A 5,715-nucleotide genomic window follows, 5' to 3' on the forward strand; every position below is an offset into this window, starting at 1 on the left:
AGCAATGCCTTTAGAATAGAAGAGGGAGAAGAAGATTGGGGAAAAGACCCGCCGATGCTCTAAATGAGGAATAGCGCATTCAAAAGAACACCAATTGAATCTTATGTCCAATTCAATGAAGTATGGTTGTAGGTCTCAGGGCACCTACCATCTCACAATAAATAAGGATCTATAATTCACTGTATGATTTCTCATTACACAAAGAAAGTGAACAAAATCCTCAAAATTCCACCTTCAGAAATTAATTCTACTCCTAAAAAAAATTCTTTTTTCTAATTTTACATCAGCAGGTATCCACACTGCTAAGACTTGTGAAGAATCTACCAAACAATTTTCTTGTTCCTTTTACAGTTTATCATCTTCTCCATTCTACAATTTCTTTGCGCAAAATTACAATTACATCTTGGCTATGGGGACCAACAAATCTAATCAAACAAACAGCTCACTCATAAAATACAATCGGAGGAACTTTAAATCCAGAATCCTTGAGGAATGGTATTACCTGCGGCCTCTCGATCAGGTCATGGTAGAAGGCGTACTCTGCCTCATAATTCATGCAAATCCAGCTCGGCCTTCTGGTTGGTGTGGTAATGGTGCTTTGCCTCCGCTGACTTCCCGAATCCAAAAACACTAACTTGATCGCAAATTCCCAAAGCGAGCATTATGGCCTGCATCCCCGACGAGTAATGGAACATTTTCTCATCATGGGCCTTGCTCCACTCCTCTGGCAGCTTGCCAGTCTCCTCGACGAACCGCTTCAGAGAGTAGTACTTCACTATCCTAGCACAGAGAACATCGAACCGGGCGTCGGTGATGAGGAGGGGAGCCTTGTGGGAGGAATTACAGATGGTTGTAATCGATAAAGTGGACGGCTTGGCAAATGTACATGATTCATGGGGACGTCTTCGCCGTAGGGGTGGCAGAAGCAGCCCTCCCTCCGGGCGCAGAAGTGGAGAATGTTGCTGTTCACGAAGGAAAGGTCGGTTTTCGATCCAACATTCGCTGGTAGCCGTTGGTGCGGGCGTTGTTGAGGCGGATGACGAGGTCGTGACCGTCGATCAGCTCGCCGTGCTCGCTCTTGAGGAGAATCCCGCTGTTTACCGACGACGGCGCAGGTACCGTAGCGGCGGCCGGCGTCGGGGCGGCCGAGGTGGCCGTCGATGGGGTCCTTGACGAGGGCGACGAGCTCCGCCATGACCTCCGGCTGGAAGCGGCGTTCCGGAACCAGTTGCGGAGGGCGCGGCGGAACTCCGGGAAGATCCGGAAGTCCTTGGGTGATCGGAGTCGGATTGGGAGTCGCGAGCCGGATCGCGTCCGCGCTTTCCAGGTGGTTCTCCCGCCGCCAGGCGGAGAACGCGCGGGAGTCTGCCCCCACGGCGGCCGGAGATGCCGGGCGGGGAAGGTCCCGTCGAGGAGGTCTTCCACGTCCTTCCGCAGGTCCTCCTCCCCGGCGTACACCGCCGCCAGCCTCAGGAGCGTCGCGTTGAGTGGCGGCGGCGCCGTCACGGCGGCGACTACCGGCAAGTATCCATCGCCGATGCCGCGGCGGAGCGCCGCCCCGAAGCTGAGGGCGGTTGAAGACGGCGACCACCAGAAGGAGGCTAATGGGCAAGCGGAGCGATCGCTTCATCGCAGCAGCTAAATCTCTGAACCACCATGAGAAATCGGCATTCTCTTGGAAACAAAAGCATCAACCACAACGAATCCCAGGAACTCGCTCGGTTCCCAGCTCAGAGCATCATAAAAGCCCCAGTCTTTGCTCGTTTCTTGGATCTAGAGCGCCAAAGATCCCACTTTGAGAGGAAACAAGAGAGCTCCTTCTCCTCTCGGAGCTACGAGGGAGGGCTCTCGACCGCCATTGAAGGAGCTCGGAGAGCTCAGAGATCGAGAGGGAGATGGAAATGGAGAGCACCGGAGAGGGGGGGGGGGGGGGGGGGGGGGGCGGCGGGACGGCCGGCTGGGAGGCGGCGGGGCCTGGTGGCAAAAGGCCTTTTTAACGAGGGTTGGGTTCGGTTGGTCTGGTGGGAGCTTAGACAATGAGATATGGCGGGTTAAATAAAGCTCGGTAATTTAGGCTTAGGCTTTATCATGGGATTTTGGAGGTATGGTCTCAAGGAAGGAGTCAACCAGGGAACACACCCAACTACTGATCTTGCCTTCCCCAGGTGGGTGTATTTTTTTCTTCACAATTACACTGTTCCAGTCTTAGTTTCATTTTCTTGGAGAGATGGTGGTTTGTTTTTAGCATACTCTTATTTTTATATTTTTTTAATGATGTTTATGTTGGATAGCTAGGTCTTGAGGATATGATTTAATGTGTTTGCCCAGGGAAGGTTAGATTAGGCCATTTGAGGTTGTTTGATGTCAGTTTTAATACCAGAAATATCAAGAAAAATTATTTCCTATATTTAGTACACCATGCGGCTGTGGATGCAGCCAACAATGGTCCCTAGTTTCTATAGGCCCTATTCATCAAGCATGCATCTCTCCGCACCAGTATAAAAATCAGCAGCATACAAAACCATGCTAGTGCATGCAATATAGGTAATAATTTTTTAAATATTGATATGGTAGTAAACTAGCAAAGTCTTTAGATGATCATATTGTTCTACATACATAAATCTTGCATCTTCTTTCATATGCTGATTTTATTGATTAGACATATCTATGGTTAGTTATAAGCATCTTAGACTACGTGTTTGATAAGTTATCTCCTTTGCCCCGAAGCAATTTCATGGTATGTTGAAGGCATCATAATTAGACACCGGCTATTAAAAAAATTAGAGAAATATTTGGTTGCAAGGAGAACTATATGGAAATTATAGAACTAAAAAATTTCTGCTTATTTATTTCATTAAAAGTAATAAATCTAAAAAATTATAATTAACTTTTAAATTTTTCTTTTTATGAAAACAGTACTATTATTTTTTGTGAGTTTTGTTCAATCAAATATAATCTAAAAATTAAAAATACAAATATTGCGTCTTTGTGTTTGTTTTGCTTGTCTTGTGAGTGCAAATGTGCATGTGCATTCATTAATTTTAATCATATTTGGAAGGAAGGCAAATGAATCATCTAAAGAAAGAGTTTGATTCATAGTCTTAACTACTTTTATTCTTTAAGAAAAGGTTTGTAGATAACGAGCTCCATTGAACCGGGAAGCTATGCGCCAAATATTTCTGAACTCCAAAGTCTCCGGTGAAGGCCAGTTTCCAACCTAAGTATTTGATATAATTGCAAAAGAAACCCGTCTCCTCTCTTCCTCTCTTCACTAAAAAATTTAGTTGCCTTCAAATAAATTTCGTCATATCAATGCGGCATATATATATTTATATTTATAGAGTCCGTCTAAAGAATTGAGGAGAAAGATGGATCATGAAAGTGCTTGGCTGCTCAGCATGGCACAACACAAATATTTTCTTTATTTATATTTATGCGGGTAGTGTGTATATGTATAGATTAAATTCAGTTGTTTCAATATATAAATTCTGTAGCCCAGCCCACCATGGAGCTCGTTAGTCATCAAAATCCTTCATCACAAGATTCTCGTTGGAGTTTTATTAAGTTTGGTATCCAATATTACATAATCTTTTAATAAAATAGAGTTGGCAGGTAATGCTCTTTCCCTCTCCTCCTTCTAACACGGCCCACCTATTTGGTTTTATTCAAGGAAATGGACCTTGATGGCTGACCATCTGACCAAAGGAAGTTAGCGTATGTAATGAATTAGGGCGTTGCATCCACTGAATCAAAAAAAAATAGGAATGATGGAGACTTTATTTCGTTTCCTTTTGGCTTTCCACTGAAGAGATGGGATGGCATGCTGATCCACCATAGCTAAGAAAACGAAATGGAGACGTGACTTATCTTTGGTCTGAGTTGGCCAGCGCTTGAGGCGTTCTTGTGGGAAGGCTAGTTGTGGTGAAGGCTTCGGGCGGCCAATTAATTGTCATCCCACCTCTAAGGTTGTAGCTATCCATTGAGTCTATTCCTTTGTTTTGTGCATGATAAGGAGTGGCTTTTTATCTTCGTGGAGAAAGACCTAACTTTCTCTGAGGAGACCGAAGGAGGATTGAGGGAAAAGAACCGTGTGTTTACCTAATTTTTAAGGTTTGCTCATTGCTGTTATTTTTTTTATTCGGTTTAGAGATAACTAATTACTATCATATTTTAGTTTAAAGTTTTTCAAACTCACCACCATGCTCATGCAAAGCTACACTACCGGCTGAAGTTAATGCTCTTGCGACAAGTTCTTATGCATGCTTTCTACTTAAATTTTTAACAGAAATATTAGGTGGATTAGGTCCGCTAGCTTAGCGGTGGATCAGTCCAACCATAAATCAACATACCTATGAAGAAAAAAGAAAAAAAGAGAGAAAATAGACGCAACAATGTGATATAGCGATAGATAGTGGGGGGATTCGAACAATTCGTAGGACCCACAATTTATAAACCCAAAGAAATGAATAATGGCCTTATTGCGTTGAGACTAAGTTAGATGGAGTGGTAGAAGGGGAGGGGGGAGAGAATGGATGCGACCATGTGATAGCGAGGGATAGTGGGGGAGATTTGAACAATTCATAGGACCAACCATTTATAAACCAAAAGGAATCCAATTCATTTAAATTTTGAGCGATCCGAATGAATTAATGGATTACCTGAAGTTCAAACAATTTTAAGTAATAAGCTATCTTTTAGTATTAGTGATTTGGAGGATTTGTCTATATCGCAGTCCTAGCAGGTTAATGGTATAACAAATCAGTCCGATATAATTTTCAAAAATTATGATATTAATAATTGTAAAATATTAGGTCATGATTAATTGGGAATTTGCATTATCAAGGAGGATAACAAGTTTCTCCTGAATTTCTTACCCTAGTTCCAAATGAAGACTAAATAATTTGAAACAAATAGGTTTAGAGAAAAAAGAACGAGGAAGAAAGAGTCAATTCACAACATATATATATTTCTCCGATAACTACTTTAAAAGAGAGTGGGAACAATTATTTTTGAAATAATTCTTCTTTAGTTCATGCCTTCTTTTTATCTTACTCTCATCCTGTACTTATGTCAAGAAATTAGCTAAACAAGAATAAGAATTTCTGAAATAACTATTCTATAATTAAGAATAACTGCTATAGTTTCGCTTTTTACTAAGCAGTTATTTTTATTAATTTAGAATTTGAGGCATTCATTCTACATAGGATGACATAGCTACATGCCATGGTGGATGGTGGTGGATCCCACTTGTTTATCAAACTGCTGATTTTTGAGTAGATGACGTTGAGATGAGAATGAATCCTTCCTCGTTTAAATTCATCATCACTCGTTCCCTTCAGAGCTGGTATTCGAGTCGACATACCAAGTTCCAATGTTGCAAACGTGGCCAGTGTCCACAGGTCCAAGATTCCCGCCCGTGGGATATATAAATTTCCCTTCTGGAAGCAAACTTTTTGACTGCCTTGTCTTTAAATACCATTCCGGTCCACCCATAGGTGACTGCCTTGTCTTTAATGAGACGGATAGCTTTTGAACCGCCCACCTCATGAAAGGGTCTATTTACATAAAAAAAGAAGACATGGTAAAAACAAGCAAAGAGAACTATTTTCGGTGGCCATTTCTTTTTTGTTGAATCGACTGCTCTATAAATCTAGAATAAATACACCCACTAGAAAATGTCATCAAAATGTCCTGAATGCCTAGAACAGACGGTTG

General features: G+C 42.3%; 1 pseudogene; it reads right to left on the reverse strand.

Annotated features, from left to right (window-relative positions):
* Positions 1–417: 417 nt before the first annotated feature.
* Positions 418–5,493, reverse strand: LOC120106011 (annotated as a pseudogene).
* Positions 5,494–5,715: the final 222 nt, after the last annotated feature.

This window comes from Phoenix dactylifera, unplaced genomic scaffold, assembly GCF_009389715.1.
Source record: "Phoenix dactylifera cultivar Barhee BC4 unplaced genomic scaffold, palm_55x_up_171113_PBpolish2nd_filt_p 000429F, whole genome shotgun sequence".
Lineage (NCBI taxonomy): Eukaryota > Viridiplantae > Streptophyta > Magnoliopsida > Arecales > Arecaceae > Phoenix > Phoenix dactylifera.